The sequence below is a fragment of the Megalops cyprinoides genome, chromosome 14 (genome assembly GCF_013368585.1).
Source record: "Megalops cyprinoides isolate fMegCyp1 chromosome 14, fMegCyp1.pri, whole genome shotgun sequence".
In the NCBI taxonomy this organism is placed as follows: Eukaryota; Metazoa; Chordata; class Actinopteri; order Elopiformes; family Megalopidae; genus Megalops; species Megalops cyprinoides.
In genome coordinates this window covers 27,354,215-27,376,647 of record NC_050596.1, presented here as the reverse complement: position 1 = coordinate 27,376,647, position 22,433 = coordinate 27,354,215, and the positions used below count along the sequence as shown (strand labels likewise).

General features: G+C 45.3%; 1 protein-coding gene across 9 annotated transcripts in view; it reads left to right on the top strand.

Annotated features, from left to right (window-relative positions):
- The window catches only part of LOC118788836 (microtubule-associated protein 2-like), a 97,631-nt gene that overhangs the window by 21,263 nt on the left and 53,935 nt on the right, over positions 1-22,433 (top strand). For 5 of the 9 annotated variants that reach the window (XM_036544963.1, XM_036544958.1, XM_036544962.1 and 2 more), the window contains exons 1-4: positions 8,085-8,235; positions 8,373-8,443; positions 16,496-16,572; positions 17,237-17,357. The gene's annotated coding sequence lies outside the window, so the exon portion shown is untranslated. Of the gene's footprint in view, positions 1-8,084; positions 8,236-8,372; positions 8,444-16,495; positions 16,573-17,233; positions 17,358-22,433 lie in introns of those variants that run through there. The other 4 variants (XM_036544955.1, XM_036544956.1, XM_036544959.1 and 1 more) reach the window with 3 other exon arrangements.

The window sequence follows — 22,433 nt, the reverse complement described above, 5'->3', positions numbered from 1 at the left end:
ACTTTAGGTGCTGACAAGCAGGTCTGGGAAGTCATTACAGAAAAACAAAAATAGAAGCAGGAGCTTCTGGGAAAGAAATTACAACATGCAGCGTAGGAAAAGAAAACGCATCGTCCCACTTCACCTGCTCTGCCTGTGCGGATGGGATCACTCCCCTCCTGTGAGCATCTACTTGGAGTGCTTCGTTGTTTTAGTGCCATCCCTGCATAGGAAACAGCCACATTTCCTCAGGGTTTTAATGTCTGGCAGACAATTTAACACCATCATCTGGCTCATTAACTGTTAGGGGTGGCCTGAGCTTCAGCGAAGGGTGATTTGTTCACCCGATGCTTATCTCCAGGGCAGGAAGTCTCTGAGAAATGCTGGAATCTAGACCCTGGGATGGAGGGATGGTTTGCTCTCTCCTCCTCTCCCTCTCTGGCTCTATTTTGAATATTGCACTGCGCTATAAGTGACTGTGTATTATGGCTGTGTATTGCTGTGTTCATGGGAGACTAAGCCACAACAATCTCTAATCTGAGGGTTGGGTCTGTATGTCTGAATGTGTCCATTTGACTCCAGGGTATACTGAGTCTGTATGTTAAAGCTCAGATGTTGCAATGTATCCTGAAAAGGATATTACCTGCATCAATCACAGAGGCCTTAGCTGGACAGCATGTTTTTAGTTTAGAGGTGCAGAGGAGACTTGACTTGAGAATCAGCTTGAGAGGTCATGTGTTGGTCTTGTGATTAGCACCGATCTGGTTTCCAGCACTGCCCTAAGCGCCACCATAATAAATTTAATGTGAGCGGCACAACCTGCAGGAGCTGCTCTGATTAACGGTCCATGACTTTCACTAATTCAAATAACTCTCAGAATTCCAGTGCCACCAGATATAGAGTCGCTACCTTGTCCCAAAGTTCTGTTGAATGCCCCAACTTGCCATGAAAGGCTCTTACTGCCTGCCAGTGGTTTTTATTAATTTGCAGAAAGGCATTAATAGATGAAGAATTAACAGATTTTTTTTGTTCACAACTCTCCTGTACAATGTGGCATTAACAGTGGCTGTACATACCCATAATGTTAACCAGAGTTTTTATAATACTAATGATAGTATAATATAGAAATAGAAATGCATTTGTGTTGAACCTCATGTGTTGAACTTAGTCTCATACGCCCCCTCAGATCTTTCATATGCGTATAGATTGGTTGCTTTTAAAAAATAGGGCCATTCTAATCACTCTAAATCACCAACCATGGTGTGCTTCTGCTTGTTTGCTCTGTGGCAGTTTTTGACTGACAGCTACCTGTGACAGTCATTGGAGCACGACACTGAGTTACTGCATATACACTGCATATACTGCATTATTCTGTGTCGGTCCTCACTCTTTGTCGTGAATTCCAAAACCTGTCCTCAAAAACCTGTCCTTGTCATTACTATTGCTGCTCTTGCAGTGGTCTGAAGGCAAGCTGCAGGCAAGGATTTCCACAGTACTGAACAGAATTGGTGCTTCCTCCTAGTTCAGCTAGATTCTATGTTTCTTTGGTGGGTAGCTTGTGTTCATATATGTGTGGAAGGGCCTCACATTTTTCTGTGATACTCACTATGCTGCAGTCTGTGTGAAGTTCTTAGCAGGAGCCATAAATAGCGACATCAAAATGTGTGATTTTAAATGTTAAGACAGTTAGATTAAGAAACCTATTGTGCTGCATCTCACATCCAATGTGGCACAGACATTGTAATAGTGATGTACCTGATACTGTCTCGGTCTTGACAGTGAAAGGGGAAAAGAGTAAGGAGATTTTCCGTTGTGATATTAATCTCATTTATTTGGATTCACTTCTAATTTGATTTTCTTGCTAAATCAAGGTCTGATGATGAGGGATTTGAATGCTTTGATTTCCATGTCTCAAAAGGCCTGTGATGATGAAACTTGAAGCTCTGAATGGACAAGAGAAGAATTTCAAAAGAAATCACTTCAATATATTTTGGCTTTAGTAATTTGAATCAAAAATGTGGTACAGTCAGCAGTTATTTCTGTGAAATACTAATGATGATTGCATCATGCTGTGAATGTGGAGATCAAATAGCAGGTTATTTTACTGGATTTTTATTTCACAAATGCCCTCACTGCCCAACACCATGGAAACTCACAGGTAAAATAAAAATGGGGACTTACTGTTAAATGAAAGGACTTTGTTTACGGAAAGGGGTGGGGGAGTTCTGATTTCTCTATGGTCCAGGGGCATGATCCTACTGATACAAGTTCTTGTGAGCAGTTCATTTCTGGGAGAGAAAAATCTTAAAAGAACAAGACTCTCTGGATCACATGTAGCTATTGAAGTCCAAAGATGAGATAGATTAGGAGTTGTCCTTGTGTGACCAAATTACCAGTTCCAGGTATTCTCTGGGCGGTGATTCAGCAGTGCCCTCTAAACCATGACTCCGCTGTGCTCTTAGCTGTGATTCAGCAGTGTTGTCTGATCTGTGACTCGGCTGTGCTCTTGGCTGTGATTCAGCAGTTCTGTCTGATCTGTGACTCGGCTGTGCTCTTGGCTGTGATTCAGCAGTTCTGTCTGATCTGTGACTCGGCTGTGCTCTTGACTGTGCTTCAGCTGCTGGTGGAGTCGTAGCTTCCAATAGCAAAAGTGTGACCTAGGACCAAGAGGTTATGGGATTACCAGAGCCTATACAAACATGAAACAAATGAACAGCTGGTATGATGATTTATCCTCAATAGATAGCCCAGGGCTAGTGGTGCCATCAAGGCCAAAGGGAAGAGAGAATTTAACAGAAGTTGAACAGAGGGTGTGCCAGCCAAACTCCAGATCCACCTGATGCCTAACCTGCTTGCCCACAAACTGGTTATTTGATCTGCGGGAGATCAGGAAACTGTTTATTCAGTGCAAACTGGATCATACAGTCATTGGAATAGGCCGTGCAATTGCCAACAGGGTGGTAAATTCACTGCTTGAACAGCATGACCAAGAACAATGATTGCATTGTTGCTGAATGAATTGCTATGTGCTTTGTCCAACAGATTGTGTTTGTATTCATGCCCATGATATTGTGCTGGCAACTAAGCCCTGACAAAAGAGACTGGTTGGGGTAGTATATCATCACTGTGACTGTCCTATTAATCTAGATTCCGAATTCAATGAGGATATTTTCTTCCTCTGCAGGAAAATTGTAGGAACTTATCATGAGTAAGGAGCGGCTTGGCAATGAAGCTATGACCGAATATTAGGAGGTGCATCAGATAATGAATCTGTCCCCAGACTCAGTCACACACCTGTGTGTTTTCTTGCATTTTGTGCCGCTGTTTATAATGGTAAAGAGCGATGATTTAACACGAGGTGTGAATCAGCTTCCTCCCTGTCGGATGCATCTGAGAGATTAATGTCGGATGACTCTTAATTCAGGAAGGGCTGCAAATAAACTGCAGGAGCCAGTGCACTGATTGATTCCTCGAAGCTGCACCTGCCTGGGTGTGTCTGCTATGAATTCAAGACCCGCACAGCCTAGAACACACAGTGCAATGTTAGCCCCGGTTTTGCCCCTCAAATTGCTGCAAAGTGTTTGCTGCAAGCTTGCCACAATTCTGGGTGAAATTTGGCAAACAGGCTGAACCTCATTTTAACACGGAAGATTGTGTAGTCCCTTAGGTGCCTGAAAGTGGTGATAACTAATTTTGTGATCACCTCATGACCTGCGAATGGGTATCAGGGCTACATGAGCAGTGAGAAGCTGCTAACTACCAATGAAAAACACCCAATCAATAAAGAGGTGTGGCAACAATAAAACGGCTGTTTCCTGTAGAACCACACCGAAAAGCAAGGACACAGTGCGGAAGACATGAATGCAAAGCTGACGCTCTGGACAGAAGTAGAGGGTGAGGAATTTGAGTTACGGCGAGATCATGAGCGTTGTTTAATCCATCAGCGGGGGCTTATCTCAGGGATCAATGAAAGGGTACTAAACAGACAGAAATAACTTGATAGCTTGATAGAAATTGGTGGTGATTTTATGGTCCTATTAGGTTAAGAGCTTTATAACAAACTTTATGGCTCAGAAATCCCAGCAGAGTCTGTAGGATGTGACACATGGTACGATCTCAAAACTTGTGTTGTGTATCGTCCAAGTAGTACTTACAGTACATTGAAGTACACAAAAATAAGATAGTTGAGGTACTGTTTGATTCCTGTACAAAACATATAAAAATAATATATTACGCACATATTTATACCATATATATACTCAATATATGTTTTGATATATTGCAGTATATTCCTTTGCGTCAATTTATTTTAAATTTATTTGCAATATATTCTTGGCCTGAGCAATGTGTTTCTCAGTGTTTTACAATATTTTTCACTCTGTTATTGTATGACTTCTCAAGTCATTTTCTCAACAGTTTTTGTTAACTACAAAATAAGCATGCGATATCACCTTATGTCTCCCTCCTCCCTTAAATAAATAACCATGTGGCTCATTGTATTTAGCAACTGTTGGTCTTATAGCTATCAAAATCCTCTTAAAGACCTCCTTCTGAGTTTGCCTGAGGCTTGGGTCTTTGCCCTTACAGCACTGTCCAAGCAATTAAATTGTCTTAACTGATACTGAAGCCACAGTCATACTCAAAGCTTTGAAATATATTTGCCAATAGATAAACTCTTTCAAAATCGAGTGGATTTCCATCCAGGATAATACGAATAATGGTATCAGGCAATTTTTACTTGAGAGAGAATAAAACATTTGTAGAGTCATTTCCACAAGGCCACCTTTCTCAATTTGGCAGTGTTGATGAGAACCCTGTCATTGCTCTATCGGTGTAGGTTTCACCCTCATCTCCATGGTTTCATCACCATCCTCATTGATATGGGGGCTTTTTAACTGGGTGTTTCTAATGCTTCTCTGCCCTGCAGAGCTTCTTTGCTCATTACATTACATTACATTACAGGCATTAGCAGATTCTCTTATCCAGAGCAACTTACAGTGGTTACAATTTTTTTTTTATAATGTTATACATTTTTACAGCATTTTGTAGCCAGTATGCTACACTGCTGCCCGTTCTCATTGCGAGTGGATACACAAATGCTGCTCAGATCAAATTGATCCGTTGTGTCTCTGCAGTTTACCATTGCTCTGTTTTACCTCAGCTCTTTGGGTCCAGTTCAATACGTATTGTTTGTGCATGAATTACTTCTCTGGGGAGCATTGAGACCGCTCTGTGTGAAGTGAATCTACTGTATCTGAAATTCAACCCAGTGTTGGGTCACTCTGCTACTGTAGCCTGTGAGGAACCAAAGAGAGAAACCCAGTTTCTTACCACAGACCTCTTCTTACACACACGTGCACTGAGTTTGTGGAAGGTTTGCGTCGTGTGGGTGTTAGATCACCGAGCCCCAGTAGGCTCTCCGTACCTGTAAAGAGACAGAAAAGGAGTAGAAGATGCCCTGCTCCAGAGAGAGACTTTCCAGGAAAACCAAACCCCTTGATAATGCCGTGAGGGCATCATGACACAGCCCACTCGCTGGCCCCGTTTGCTCTGGACATGGAGGATTAGGAGCGGCCGGTGGGCTGGGTCGCTCTTCTGTCCGATGTGGGTCCCTGCTCAGCCTGCAGACAGCATGAGTCAGCCTCACACAGCCTCCTCCATGAGAGAGAGTAGTTTTTTTTTGTGAAAGTGAAGCTGACCATGACTAGGCATTAAAGTGGCTGTGTGCATGTTTGTGGGAACAGGGATATGTTTTCTTGGTCCATAACCAATTGGCTTACGTATGACAGGAGAGAGTCCGGATGTTTGTGCTCCCAACATAGATTTATACTACATTCTGATGTGCTTCAAGCAATACAGTACACTCCCTGATCTGTCATATTCATGAACATGTTTTAGTTTTCTCCCCTTTTTTACAGACAGTGGTGGAAGGTGACAGAGATCAACTGTTGTATGAGCCTACCTTGAAATATTCCATTTTCAGAAAACACGGTAACTGTAAAGCAGAGAAATTTAAAGGTGACAGTAACAATAATAACCAGTCCCGTAAGAGGAGAGCACTAGGATGTTGGCATACAGTAGAGATGCTACACCACAGCTGTATGTGGAAGGTGTTGAGCTGCAGCCTGGAGTCCAGGTGCAGCCCATCCCCCACTTGATCCGCCATGATTGGAAACCTGTTCGGGTAGGGTCAGGTGGTAGTCACGTGGCCAGCCCCAGGGGTGGGTCATAGCTGTGCTGTGACCTGTGGTGCCGAGGGGAGGCAGAGACACTTCCTGCAGAGCGGGGCAGAGCAATCAATACTGAAGAACCTGCTCTTTGTTCTGCCCCACTAATTGCACTGAAAGAGGTGTACCACTATGGTGACAGAGCACACGCACACACACACACACACACACACACACACACACACACACACACACACTAACAAACAGCATACGCGCAGAAAATGGCAGGTTAGCAAGCTTTCAGACAGGCCAGCTGCAGCTGTCCTTCCGGTCTCGTTAGCAGGAGGACACAGGCTGGTCCTTTGTCACTTCAGTGGAGCAGCAGTCCTGACTAAGGCCTGCACTCTGTTCATAATGGATACTGCCGGTTTTCATAAAGGGCCCATTCACCATCACCAAGAACAGAAGGAGCCAAAGTTCCCTCAGCCCTGGAAGACTTCAGTGTGTGCCGCTGTCATACTAAGTTTAGCCTTAAAAAGACATGAATTTCGGTACATTGGAAAGAATGATATCCAAAACAAAAAAGAGTCGATACGGGTGCTATCTCGGGGCTATCAGTATACGCATCCACAACTGATGTTTTGCCAAGCGCGAATTCCACCAGCCTCGTCGTTTTGCCTTTGTGCTGCTGTCAGCTGTGCCTGCATATCGGCACCAGAACACTGCAATTACTCAGCTCGGGACGACCCTCATAGCCACTTATTAAACACAGAGAAGAACTGAGTCTAATCCCTCCTCCGCTAACAGCCACCCATTCATTCCTGTCACAGAGCTTTAGGAAGAATCTAGGCAGGCAGATTTAAAACTCATTTTAAAACGCAGATTCAATATATAAGAAATCTATATATTGATGTGTGTATGTAAATTGGCAATAACTGAAATATTGAGTCTCGTATATTCTAGGATTTTAAACATGCTTCATATTTTTTTGTTGCTAACTGTAACAATGTATCATATAATACTGCTGTCTTACCAAGAATGTATATCAAAAATAGAGTGTTGGAGATTATTTATTACTGTGTCATCTAGCTCCCCTGCCCTCCCAGTGTACACAGTATTCACTTGCGGGAGAAAATTTAAATCTAACAAGCTAGGGTCATCAATGTGATGGATTTCTGGCCGTGAAGCTTGATTGTATTGTAGAGATTGCAATGGGCATTGTATTAACAGCATGATTGCTCACAGCTGGTTTTTGACTGGCTGTGCTGTATGTTTAGCGCCTGTGATGTACGCACATGAGTGTGGATGAATTTAATTTCAGAGTCTGAGGGTGTTGGGAAGTGCCTGACTGATCTATCCTGCAGCTGTATCGAGGACACATAGGACGGAGATGTCTGACTGTCTCTGTGCTTCCCTGCACCCTCTACGAGTCAGTCTTACGCTGCTGGCCAACCCAATTAAAAATCCTGGCGACCAGACAGAGAAAGGGAGTGGGGAAGAAATTAGAGAGATTAGAGAGAGAGCAACTGAATGAGACAGTGAGAGAAAGAACAGACAAACAGACAGTGAATGTGTGTGTGACGGAAAGAGAGAGAGAGAGACAGCGAGAGAGATTGAGAGAGAGAGAGAGGGAGAAAGAAAGGGTGTTAAAATAAGTACCCTGTGTGTGGGTCCATTTTCATTGCAAACGGGAGCAATGAGAACAGCCAAGGCTTCGGCTTCTAGAAATTTCCTGGTGCTCTAGCATGCCTCGTCCTCCCCTTCAGTCTCGCGTCTCCCTCCCCGAATACCCTCTGATGGGGCTCTTTTTTTTCTCCCCTTCACTCCCTTCATTATGTTCTACCCCCAGCACCTCGTACACACACACACACACACACACGCACACACACACGCGCGCGCCCGCGCTCTCCCTCACAGACACACACATCCACTCAGTCACGGACACACACTCCTCCCCCTCCCTCCTCCCCCTCCCCTGTGCTGGCTAGCTTGCGGCTGGCAGACGGCATGTGTGAGGGAGAGCTCCATCCCGTCTCTGATCCTCGGTAGTGGTGCGCTTACCGCCAGTCCCAGCAGCCGAGCCGGCACGGTGGGTACAGCAAACCGTTGCCCCAGAAGGCCCGCGCTGTGTGCCTCGCTGAGGGCACTTTGAGGACATCCCTCCGTCGCTGTCCTCACCTGCCTATCTCTCTCTCTCCCTCTCTCTCTTTCTCTGTCTCTCTGCAGGTGTGTCAGGATTATCGTCTCCTCTCCGCTGACCCGAGGCCCGCCTCCGTCTCTCGTTCCCCGGCACCCAGGTAGGGCTCCCGGCGCCGGCCGCGTCTCTCTTTGTCTCGCTGTCTGTGCGCTGCAGAGATGCTGCGTCACTGCGCGTGTCGCGATGCCGACCGCCGGCCTATTGTTAGGCGAGAGCCAGCCTGCCGATTGGAAACGCCGGCTCATTGCTATGCCGCTGCCGTCTCTCTCTCTCGCGCTCTCTCCCGCGCTCTCCCCCGCTCTCTCTCTCTCTCTCCCTGAACCTGGATAGAGCTCCCTTTCTCTCTCTCTCTTTCTTCCCTTTTTCCTCATTCTCATGGAATACTGGCACTGTGGGGGTTTCTGTCGATTGCATGGAGAAGCTCTGCTTTCTCTCTGTGAGGAGATTGCCAGTGATTTCTATCTGTGTGTGTGTGTGTGTGTGTATGTGTGTGTTTGTGTGTGTATCTGTGTGGGTGTGTGTATCTGTGTGTGTTGTCTTCGCTGTCTCTGTTTATGAGGTGCTGTGGTGTCAAAAATGGATGAATTACCACATTAAGCTGCCATTGCTGAGTTTTTAAATTCCGTGGGCATGATTTATTCATGTGCTTTCCTGTTGCAGTATATCGGTTATGGGTGATGCCCCTCTGCTCCGCTGTGCTTGCTACAGCATGAATGAGAGCGTCCTCAGCCCCCGGTGTGAGCCGGAGTGTCTAGACGTTGTTGATTATTCAAGAGGTACAGCAGTGACACTCAGGGCAGGATCTCTCTCTCTGTGTGTGTGTGTGTGTGTGTGTGTGTGTGTGTGTGTGTGTGTGTGTGTGTGTGTGTGTGTGTGGGGGTGGGGGTGGGGGTGGGGGTGGGGAAGGATGTCGAGTGTCGAGGGATAGCATTCACACCCCCCTCCAATCTATGAAGCACAATTGGTCGTTACAAGCAGAATTTGCTGCATCTTGTGGTAGGCGTGATTTTTTTTGCTGGAGCGTGACCTCCCTGAACCGTAGAGGCGGGCTACTGCTCTGAACAGTGACTCAGGCTGACAGAGCTGCTCGCATGTCTCCTAAACGCGCTTAAAATGCCTGAGCAGGTAATATCGATCGCACGGCCCCGCAGACGAGGCCTCTCCCCCTCTGCGCTGAATGCGCGAGAGTGTCCGTGGCTACCGTTCAGATAAGATACCGTTTCTCCTTTCATTAAAATTTCGAACACGCAGCGCTATTTCACTTCCAGTTCGGGCCTGATGGCAGCTGATATGAATTTGCTGCAATTATTGTTGAATCATTGCATATTGAAAATGCATATTGGCTGAACAATTTGCATCCTGTACTGCATCACATGTTTCCAGTAAACTGCAGTACTTGTGTTTGCTAGCAGGTCCAAGCTGCAGCTCGGTTTCTACCAAGTCAATGCATTTTTTGACAAAATCGCATTGAGTATCTAGTTTTGAAGTAGGGAGACATACACTGTATGTGTTTGAGAAAGTGGGATGTTGTCATGTCCTCCATGTCTCCAGTGATGTGGTCTACAGTTGAGCAATAGTGTTGTGTATTGGAAAGGATCAGGGTTTGTAAATCAAAGGCTGTTGTTTCCTTTGGCAAGGTACTCAAACTGTACACACAACGGTACACAAACTGCCTTAGTAAATATTCAGCCGTATAAATGCATGGAAATGTAAATCTTTGTAAGATGCACCAGAGTATCTGACTGGCAAATGTAATGTAACAGAAAGTGGATGACCCACATACTTTTTGCTCAATGTCATTGACATTGCAGCGGCATGATTACATCATCATCATGTCCAAGGGGTGCTCCAAGAGCCTTTAAGATCAGCCAGGCATCATTTTTGGGACAAGACTCACTGCTGTCCTTCTGGATGTATGCTTTCACTCGGCCTGCCAGCTGGCAGATAGTAGTCCCTGAGCAACGGGGTGGGCAGAGACTGGTACTCTCCAGTACCCTCTCAGACTCTCAAGGCCTGCCTCTGTCTCCTATAAGCCTTTCATTAGTGCAGGGGAAGCCATTCTGCACCAGACCAACCGGGCCTCTCATTGACGTGACAGCAGTTAGACCTTACCGCAGGCACTGTTTTCCGCTTCTAAACCATCGTGTTTCATTCATTTAAAGTGTTTTTTTTTTCCTCTATAAATGTGTACTCTGTGAAAAATAGGCTCCAAAAAACCTGTTATCCAGATCCTGTAGAGTTCAGACAAATTGGTCCCATTTTTCATACTGTTTTTTTTTTTTTTTTTGTCAGTTTGTTTTTTTTCATCCGCCACACTGTTTTGTGCGTGCTTCCTAATGAACTCGCTGCAGCTGGTCCTGCATCAGACGAGACAAAGGCCGTGTTGTGACTGAGATCCGCCGTGTTGACTGGGAGGGCTTCGAGCGTCGACGCTAACGCTAGCCGGAGAGCGGTTAGCCGTCTCACGCGACGGCGACAGGCAGGGCAGGAGCTGTGAGCCTCTGGAGGGATTGCTCTGCCCTTCAGCCGGGCTGCTGTCGCGTCTGCGCTGATGTGTCCGTTTACAGCACTGCCGGAATGGTTACGGGCTTTTTCATCTCGCTCCTTTTGGACAAACGAGTGCTGACACGGGCGAGTGAGCCCTGCCAGCCAGCCAGCCAGCCAGCCGGCCAGCGACCATGGCGCTTTGCCGCTGGTGGCGTCTCACCCAGCAGGGTGGCGGGGCTAGGTGCCATCGCCTGCCCCTGCCCACAGGGGCGCTCAGAGTCAGCATGCCCCAACTAATAACCAGCCGAGGTCCAAGCCACAGATGATGGCTCATGTATAATATAATCGCAGTGTAGCATAGTGGTAAGAATCAGGGCTCCTCACCCAAAGGTTGCTGGTTTGAGTCCACACTGGGCCACTGCTGCTGTACCCTTGGGCAAGGCACTTAACCCACAGTTGCCTCAGTGGATATCCAGCTGTGTAAATCAATAGATGAAATTGTAACTGATGTAAGTTGTTCTGGATAAGAGTGTCTGCTAAATGCCTGTAATGTATTGTATCATAATTACCACAATGTGGTGAAAATGTAAGACCACAACTACATTATAGAAATGCTTGAACATGATCTAACCACTGGTTCAGACAGGTAGCGAAACAGGTTTGTATGTTTTGTAGTAAGTTGCAAGATGCTATGGTTGGTTTTGATAATGGTTTTGTGTGTGTGTGTGTGTGTGTGTGTGTGTGTGTGTGCGTGTGCGTGTGTGTTTCAAAGTGTGTATGTGGTTGTAGCAATGTGACAGCATTGCCACAGCGTCACATAAACATTGTGAGAGCATGACTGTGTATGTTTGCTGGAATAGTGTCTGCTGCAGGTATAACACAAAGTCATGCCAAAAGCATATTGCAGAAAACTGAGTCAGCGCTGTTATGGTAACCGTGAGGTCTTTGGTGCTTATTGCATCACTTCAAGTACATACACGCTCAAAAACCCATGCGCACACACACACACACACACACACGCATACACTCACTCACACACACACATACTTTCCATTACAGTTGCCATGGAGAGGGAAGCTCTCTGAGGTTGTTAGGCACATTTTGTTGCTAAATCTGTCCGCTCTTAGTAATTTGTTTTGTTCTTTTGAGGGAAACAATATTTTCAACCTGTTTACATGGAAGCAGAAAAGTAAGGTATATGTCTTATACATTAAAGTAAATTAAATGACTTTACTAATCTAAAGGGATTTCTGTCTATCCCAAGCACTGATGTATGAGAGATGGGCTACTGTTCACTAATGTGTTACATTCTGTAAGGGGTCTACAGTGAGCCTACGGGTGTTAGTAGTACAGTCTTCCCTCACTGTGGTGTGGGGCAAGATGGGGGACCAGGGCTCTGGCAATCATTTACTCAGGAGCGAGTGCCGTGGAAGTATTCATCGAGCCGGCCGGCAGCCTGGTAACCTTTTAATCTCTCCTGTCACTGAAGATGGCTTCCGTCATCGTCTCCCGCAGCGCCCCTGGTGCAGTGCCAAACCCCCCCCCGCATCACAGTAAATCACTGGCCAATGAGGAGACTGTTCTCTGTTAATCTCCTTCCCATTGGTTTATCACTTTCTATGCATTACAATCAGTCCACTCAATCAACATAATGAGGTGCTGGCCGGGACAGTGAGGCCGTTTGAAAAGGGGATCTGTATAACGAATTGGCCTCCTTTAGCGTGAGCGATGAATTGGTGTGTGTGTGACAGTTCACATCATGCTACTTTTTGGAAAATGGACTTCAGTTCAGTGGAAAACGCATTAGAACTGTGCGTGACGGCTCTCCATCGCGGAGCTGGCCGCTCCGAGTGTCACGGAAGAGACTGATGAGTTGAAAGATAAGAGTTATATAAGGAGAATCTTTTTTTTTTTACTTTTTTTTAGGGGGTTTGGGGTGGGGGAGAGGGGGGAGCTGTGCTGCACTCTCTGTCGTCCTTCAGGGCATGCAGACTCTCATTGTAAGTAGGCCATCAGAGAGAGGGCACCAAGTTGAGAGCTTATGTTGCGTTTTCATTCTTTTGCTCAGCCCTGCACGCTGAAGGACTCATTAATTGGGCCTCAAAGATAAGGAACGGCAGTCTCAGCTGTAATGCAGTTCAGTGGTCTGGTGGCCTAAAGTCCTGTTTGAGCCCCTGCCAAGGTCGTTGAAAATGGCCCGAGGGATCAGGAAGTCGTTGAACTTTTTACTAAAAGCCCAGCTGTGGAACTAATTGATTCAGTGACCGAGGTACAATGAGTATATGCTTTCCTCTACCCTTTATCCATCTGTCAGGCCTTTGAGGAGGCTTTAAAACTGAGTTTTGAGTTTTGCAGTCGTATATCAGTGTTATTTCTACAGCAGTGTATTTTGAGAGTGAGGGAAAGGTTTGACATCACTGCATGATATTATCGGTGTAGAGTCTGTGTCTAGTTTGAAAATGTAGTGGTGAGGATGTACAGGCAGGGACTGGTTGAGAGCATGCAGTGAAAAATAGTGCCAGTCAAAAGTTTGGATACACCTGGATAAGATAATGGGAAACATGCATTCAAAGACATGGTGATCTAAAAACTTATGTTCAAATGCTTGTGTCTCATGTGTCACGTGTGTCTCTTAGACAAATGTAAATGGTGAAGCTGATGCCTATGTCTATTTCTTTCTAAAAATTTTAATTAAAAAAAAATATTTTTTGGCTACGCTGAAGGATCTAAAACATAAAACGCTTTTCATTTCTTTAACACTTTTTGGTCACTGCATGAATTCCATTTGTATTATTTAATAGTTTGGATGTCTTTACTAGTATTCTAAAATGTGGGGAAACTAGTAAAAATAAAGAAAAACCCTTCTATGAGTAGGTGAGTCCTAACATTTGACTGGTACTGTAAGTCCATGATATGTCACTAATAAGGAAATGCAGCCAGGCATCAGTTCATACATTCCAGCCATGGCTCTCCTCTGTCCATGTGGGCGATGTTAAAGGCCACAGGCTGCCTGCTATAGAGTTCAAAGGCAAGAAAAGGTCAGCTTCCTTTACCAGAGAGCTGTCCCGGGCTGCTGTTATATGTAATTTAATATGCATTCATAACAACGATTCCCTTTATTTTATAAACAGTATTTTAACCCCTTCATACACTTTGATGCATTAAAGATGGTGCAGGGCAGCTGGGGTGTGTTTCTCCAGGTAGAGGCACTATGTAGAGAAAGAAGCCTCGCATGTCAGTGTAGGTTGTCTGGAGGTCCTCTCTTCCCTGGAGAGTCTAGTAAATATGTATGTGCACATGTTTAGTGCCCTCTGTCTGTTATAAACCCGGGGATCTGTCTTTGACAAACAGTGACTCAGCAGCACTAATGGACTTAGATGACATTTTCTGGTGCTTTTAGGCAGTGAATGAAGATTATAATTCTGCCTCAGCTTGCTCCTGCCTCCTTTCTCTTCCTCCATCACTGTCCCTGTTCTGCTTCCCCGGGCTACTGCCCGCTGCCAGTGGCACCGACACCATTAACAGTGCCTACCCGTTCATGGGGACATGATCTGACCCAAATGGAGGCCTCAAGAATTCTGACTAGGGCCTCCTCAAAGCCAACAAAAGCCCAGTCAGTTTAGTCTGATTTACTGTGATTTACTGTGGACTGTTTGTGTGCATTTCAAAGTGGCAGCATTTTCCCTTTCCTCCTTGAACTGGAGACTGCGGGCCACAGAGCTCCTGTTTATCGCTGTCTGGATCTTCTTGTTAATAGATAAGATTTAGAGGGCGGGCACAGACTGCTTTTCCTAGAACTGGGGGGTCTCGGAATATCCCCCGAAGGGGTTTGTAGGGGCGAGCCGTGCGGCCGGGGCTTTTTCGGCCTGACCTGCGAATGACAACCAATGTCAGCGTCCCCCAGCCGCCTGTCTGACACAGCTGCAGGAGTCTGGAACATTCAGGCTGCTGTCTGACACAGCCGCCACAGTCTGAAACAGCCCCAGAGCCTGGTGGACTGCAGCAGAGCAGTACTGCGCAGACATCTGCAGGGTCTGTCTGCAATGTCTGCTCCAGACTGGCTTGCAGTTTTTTTTCAGTAGTCCTTACAAGAAAATAAATTGTACGCATGTGTAGTATGGTACAATGCATCGCTTATTAATATTAGCCATATCACAGAAATGTTTCAAATTTCATTCAACATGCTAAAATACAGTAATTAAGTGACAATGGCAGATGGAGACATGTCAGTAGATACAAATGTTGACAAATTAAAAATCAGCGGTCAGTGTGATACTAACTGCCCTGACGTATACTGTAGTTTTTATTCAAGCATCTAGCTGGAGCACAAAAATGTATTTTAACAATTAACAATGAACTGTTTTGTGTTAATCCATCCATACCCCATTTCTTGCAGTTTTTTGTTTTAGATCTGAAAGGTACTGCATTTCTGACTAGGAGACAGCATCAATGTGAACAGCAGAGTGCTGTCCAGTGATGCATATTTTACACTGCATTCAAGTGGCCCAGCGTGGCTCTTCCATGACCAACCGATGAGCATTCCCTCACAGTACTGGTTTAGGGGTACCCATAAATCACACCAGTCACCCAAAGAGAAGGAATCCATGAAATGGGGCAGCATGTGTTAGAGTGGGGTGCATTTCACCCTTAACAGGAACAGGGTGTGCTCCCCACCCACAGCTCACAGGCAGAGCACAAAAACAGCACAGATTCCCTGGTGCTTGGCTTCTCCTCAACCCAGCTCGAGCGTTATGGTATGGCAAATATGAGTTGGACTCAGCAGTTAATCCTGCTTGGCCCAGATCCCATTCTCTAAGGAGGTCTGCAACAGTGTAGCTTCAGAACAATGGAATATTTGCTGTTGAGATATTGATTGTTTTTGTCAAATAGAAAGCCCATCTCCTTATCTACAGAAATCAACACTAATGGCTCTTGAGATTGAATGTTGGCTGATATGTTTTTAGGAAGCATCAATGTAACCAACAACATTAAATGGATCTGAGCAGGGATTCACTTTCCTGTGTGTGTGAGAGGGAGTGTCTCTGTGAGTCTGTCTGGTTGACTGTGTGGGAGAGTGGGTCTGAGTGAGATTTAGTTGATCTGTTTGTTTGTGTGAGTGCAAATGCCTCCCACCAAACTCCTCTGCCAGGTAACGCTCATGCACTGATTGGCACGTGGTGACCCAGTGTGTGATGTTTCAAACTCAGTAATGATCCTAATGGTACACACCAGTACACAAGTATGCACACATGCGCGCATACATTTGCAGACATAACTCCGATTAAACAGTGAATGTCAGTTCAACAGTCATCTATGCCCTGCTGAAGCTGTTGTTCATAATGCTTTTTCATTTGAACCACTTGTTGCCCTATTATGATGATTGCAGTAGTCTACCTTATTGCTGGTATTACAGTAATCCAAGGCTTTGGTACTCTCACACCATCGCTGTTGATGCAGCCAAGGTGCGAGCCCCCCCCCCCCCCCCCCCCCCCCCACCTTCATGTAGCAGTGTGGGGCTCACTGTCACTTTACTCACTTTAAGAACCCCAAAAACATAGCCCTGGTACTCCTCATTATGGCAAATTTGGGCCAGGTTTTCTTGGAGGTGAGCATGATCAGAGATGTTTCACAGTTTTGGTAAGTTTTGTATTTTGTTTTATTCTAGGTTGTATCTGATCAACACAGTCCTCCTCGACTCCATTTGTGGTCAGATTGTGGCCAGACCGCAAAGTCATAGACCGGGTTTGTAATCCATGCATTTATGCTGTAATTATGTCACAATTAATGTGTGATGCAATACTTACTGTGAGCTTACTAGCTACATATAGCTGAGTACTTTAGCTAAAAATTCAAAGTGATTCCTGTGTGGTGGATTTTTCTCTTTGAGACAAGGAGGTGATGTTAAGCTGCTCTGTTTTTTTCACTCAGCATGCAATTAAAGCTTAATCCTACATTGCAAGGCAGCTAGAAGCTTTTCTAATGACATTTCTGTAAGCATGCCTTAAAAGCCAAAGGGCATAAGACATCCCCTTCTTTGCTGAAATGTGATTTTACTGAATTAATCATAGCAACGGTTTTGCAAAAAAATTTGCTGACACAGGGCCTTTGGTGTTTCCACCAGTAAAATTTGTATATAGAAGAAATAAAGCAGATGTGTGGTTATGTTGCATTACTTTAAATACTTGCTAACTTACTTAACAGACCTTTTAAAGTAGATGGATTTTTATTAGCAGTTAGTTACAAACTGTAATGTGACAGACTATTTACGGAGAAAGTTTTACAGTGTTGCCCAGTCCTCACTGAGCGTGTAACATTGAATATGAGTGTATTCAGGCAGTACAGACTGATAGGCATGAAAGGCCGCCACAATGGAGGTGCTGACCGACTCTCTCACCTTTCCCAGCAGGAACGAATCAGAAACTGTCTTCAGCTTTCTTTCTGTGTATCCTGCCAGTGTCTTGAATCCCAGGGGGAGAGACACCTGCACCGACCAGCGCTCATCACCCGGTTCCAGTCCACCTCATCAGGTAACTCAGTGGAAAAGGAGAAACCTGCGGCCCTTCAGGGCCAGGGCCCTCTATGTCCAGGGTTGAGTAGCCCTGTAGACATTGCGGCCCCCCAGGACCAGGGCTGAGTAGCCATTACATTACATATTGCATTACATGCATTTAGCAGATGCTCTTATCCAGAGCGACTCAGTAGAACATAAGTGTGTCCATTCAGTTTAAATGACCAACACTGTCAGACCAGGCTCCCAACCCTCCCAGATCAGAGAGTGTTAGCAGAACACTATTCAAGCCCTGCCACAAGTTAACGTGTGCACTCTGACAAAAGCCAAGTGTAATATGATACAGCAGTGCCTAAAACACAAATTCGTAATACATCGTAATACTACACGTAAGGTTAACATCAACTGCAAGAAGTAGCAGGTGTTAGAGGGTGGGGATGGAACAGGGGATAGCCCTGCAGCCATTGCGGCCCTGCAGGACTGAGGCTGAGAAGGGCTCTGGCTAAAGATCATAATCTACTGTTGCAATCTAGTGCATGCTATTCCATAGGTTTGTTTTCTGTTTTAGGAAAGGGATTAGATTTACCAATAACATCATTTTTAAGCTATATTTAATGTGAGCTGTTTGGAGGAGTGAATACTTTTCTGAAAATCAGAATTAAAAGACAGAGAAATGGAAGAAGGTCCATTGTGGTAATTAGCTTCGTTTTAGGAAAAAAGGTAACAAATGATATTGAATAATGACTGAGACGAAATATGTTAAGAAGTTAATAAGTCCACCATTGAGCCGGGAATTTACGTGGGACTGACTTCAGTTTGCATCGCATTGCTACTGTCTTCTCATCTCGTCTTGAGTCATCAAGGTTAAATGGCTCCAGTCAAGCATGTAAGTGGTTGAGACAGTGTTCAGCAGGATAAAGGGGATTTGTGGGTAAATACGTCCCATGGAATGCAAACCCAGACTGGTCTAGTCGCAGTGTGCATTTGCTATCTTCCCATTCGGTTGTCAGAGGCTTGAGTCACAGGGCAGGACTGGTCTGAATACAGGACTGGCTGAAGGGTGGTCATCCGCCCCCTTGCTCACCAAGAATCACCAATCCGCAGGGAATTTTGTCTCTTCCTTTATTCCCATACATAATACTATTGTTTGCAACATGATTAATGCGCAGTTAGTCCAGACACCAGGCAGGCTTACTGCTAGCTGCTGGTGTTTGAATTACATAGCTATCAAACACGCATAAGCAGACAGAAGGATGAGCCTTTGTTTGGAAGCGTGATTGAAATCTTTCCAATCCCGCTTGTCTGATTTACTAGCTAGCAGACTGGGGGTTGTGTAATTCTGATGGAGAGGATGGCTGTAGGGCTTCCGTGGGCAGCACGTACAGCAGTTAGCGTTTGCTAAGACATCTACAATGAACACAGTATTTTCATTTTTATCGTACGGGTCTCAGTGGAGTGAATGCAGGGTGCACACGGCAGAGTAGTTCAGCCACGGTACTTGGAGGGACCGATCTAGTTTGGCCACTCCTAGCCTGGACTGATTTCTACTACGCAGATAATGGAAATGTTACAAAACGCAGACATGAGAGGACACAGCTAAGGCGGGCTGGGGTAAAGACCTCTCATTCTGCACTATAAAGCCAAGCTGTCTGCTACAATTACTTCTCTACTTACGGGGGGAAATTAGGAAATGCCAAACTCAGTAAGTAATGAGGACACATCAGCTCCTGACAGCTTCTCTCATTTTCCGTGTACAGAGCCATTTACCATTCCACATGCATTCGTGCTTAACGCTCAATGTTACATTTTGTTTCAAGCTGCCATGTTTCCATTTCAGACAGCTACTTCCAGTCTGCTTTTGCACAATCGATCAAAAGGAACAATTGTACTGTAGCTACATGGTAGGTCACTCACTCAATGCTTAAAACACAGAGGATCTGTGAAACTGAGACACAAAAGGCAGGGATCATAAAGGGCTATAAAGCAAAAATGACTTTTTGCTGGTATCACTTACATGTTTCTGGATCATGCTGTAAGCTTACTGATGAACTGCAGTTTTCTCTTCACCACACCATTTCCCACTTAGCCTCAGCTGTACACAGCCTGTCAGCTCATGAACCCAGACCAGTATTGATTTCAAGCCTGTAGGCAGTACAAATGTTATGAACACAGTTATGCGATTGTTCTGTGAAAGTATTCTGTGCCTCTGACCCATGATCTTTCCTTCCTGGCACTCCCAGTGGATACATTATGTATAAAAAATTAAACTGCAAAAATTAATGTCTGGAAAATGTTACTCTGGGTCTTGACAGCCAGCACGGTTGATTGAGCCATTAGCTTAACCATTTGGATAGGTTTGTTGAGCCCCATTGGATTTCAGGTCTAAAATGCTTGATTTAAACATGTCTCTATGACCAGATCCACCTAATCCAGAACTGGCCACTTACAGCTATGTATTCAGGAAGCCACTGTGAAAATGAGGATGCCATGGCCTTCAACATCACAGAGTCATTCTTGTACCACAGTCTGCTGCATTGCCACCTGAACACTGGATGACAAAACGGAGTGAATTATTGAAAAAGGAAAGTGGCCTGATGGTATCACTCCTTGGTAAAGGGAAAGGCATCATATAGCTCAACACAGGTCCCTTTATTGCAGTCACTCCATGTGAAATGAATCCAGCCATAACCCTCTCAAGTTCTCAGGACACCTGTATTGCCCTCACAGCAGCGGTGCCCCAAAAGCCAAGCTACTTGTTGTAGGAATTGGACATTGACTTTAAGACTTTCCTATATGATGTTTTTTAGGGCCCATGAATCTCTCATTTTTTATTTCTGAGATTTGTATTCTGAGGATGCTCTCTGGATGTATTTAATGATCCCGTTGTTTGTTGAACATTTGCATATCTCGTCTAAGTTTAGGTGATTCTTACCGATGTCGACTGACCTTATTTGCTGGCAGTGTATTTCCATGTCACTGACATGTTACTGACACCCTTGTTGGCGATGGGATCTTTACATTTCTTGCGTGGACCATGAAAAGATGTATTTGTAGTCCCTCCAGGGGACCCACAGGGGATCTCGCAGCAGCCTTTTATGTTGCTGTGACCGTCGCCCCGCATGGAGCGTCCACGCAGCTGTGGTGTCCGTCCGTGTGTGAGCTCCAGCGTGCGCGGAGGGAAGCAGAAGGCCCTCTCTGTGGCAGGAGGTGCTGGCTGCTGTTTGGGGGCCCTGCAATGCAGCAGAGATGTTATTCAGCCAGGCGCTGGAGTGGAACTGTGTGGTGGGGGGGTGGGGGGTGGGGGGGGGGGGGGGGCGCAGCTGGCTACAGTAGAGAAGGCGCTCTGCAACGTCCATGTTTATCACCTCGCAAGAGCTAAACTCAAACTAAAAGACAAAATCTCTAGTCTGATACGTTGCGTAATATGTAAGAAGCATTCCTAATGGCCGAGATCAGTGCTTTCAAAGCTCAGTCAGCAGCCCAGAGCCGATCCTTCATTCCAGGTGCTGATGATAAACCGGAAGAGCAGTGTTTACAGAAGCTGGCATGTGGCTTTGAGGTTAGGGAAGATATAATACTGCACACGTTAATGAGATGCTCTCTGTAGGTGGTATTAATTCCTTTCTGTGAAGCCATGATCACTTTAGACTGTGCTTCCAGTGCAGCAGCATACTTGAGCTGAAATCGAAAGTCTGCAGTATACAGAACAATGCAGTAACATTCGTCCTCTCATAAGAGGCGAAACAGTCACCACTTACTGTATTCTGTGCACTGTAGTGGATATTGCTGGCTATAGCATAGAATGTGCTTGTCTTTTTATGTATTTGAATGTTATATGTAATTATCCATCATCAAGCACTCTGAATTAATGGTGTCATGGATGGCAATATATAGCTGTGTGGTGACTCCATGCACTTTGTCATTGAATTGCTACCTGCACAGTATGCTTGGTTACTGATGCGCACTACTATGAAAGCTGCAGAGAAACTTAAGATTTCGATAGGCCTGTAGCCACTTGAAATTGCATTGAAAAGGGGAAACCCAATGAAACAAACAACCCAAAACTGTGTCGAAGGGGACGTGTCCCATGACAAGCCCGGATCCCGACGGAGCTGGGGGCGGGAGTCCATACGCGTGTCCAGGGAAGCGTGACATTCCCCTGCAGGGCAAATAGCCAGGGCGGTGACTGAAGCGTTAAGTGCCAGTTTTCTGCAGCAAAGTCGCCTCTTTTTCCTTCTTCTGTCTTTTGGAAGAAGGTCAGAGCTGTCAGTTCTGTTGGCACAGAGAGCAGGTCTGACAGGGCTTCCCACACTGCCAGCCAATCACAGATGGGCAACAGTGGTGCTAAGCAACCACTGTATGTTTCCACCAATGGGGTGCCCTTGATGTGCTACCGCACGCCGCATCTCTTGGCACACATTGCCGTTCTGTTCCAAATCTTGGGCCAAGTGCAAATTTTTAAGACCTTGCCTATAAATGTCATGAATTTGTAAATCATTGACACATTTTAAGAGGTTACATCAGGGGCAATAAGTTGAGTTTGAATGCAACTTGCATTTGCTGTTTTTTATGTCCAATAAAAAATAAAATAACTGCATTAACTGTAATTAAGTAACAACATTAGTGATTGTTTTTATATGTATGACTTGTCACGCTTAACCTTAAGAAAACTATGAAAAAAAAAAAAAAAGACGTACACAAACAACATCAGTGTTTAATGTATCCAGTTTGTGGTGTAAAAGCAGGTGCTGTTGGGGGTGTGTCTCTATAGTTTCATCTCGACTGACTCACATTATTTTTTGGTTTGGAAGTGCTTTCCCATTGTAACCCACCTCTCTGTGTACTTTTTCATGGCTCATCAGATATGACCAGAGATGTAACAGTAGGATGTGGGGTGGGCATGGAAGTAGGGGTGGGGTTATGAAGTGCAGTAATCTGGCAGCCAACAGCGAATCCCTCTGGACTATCCTCTTGAAGTGATTTGGCGTATTTTCAGTGTGTGAACAAATCCACACGTGTGGGCTCTTTGAGTGGTGCACGGGTGGTGGTGTGTTCTTTCTGCCTACACACAATCCAAAATCCCAGATAACACGGC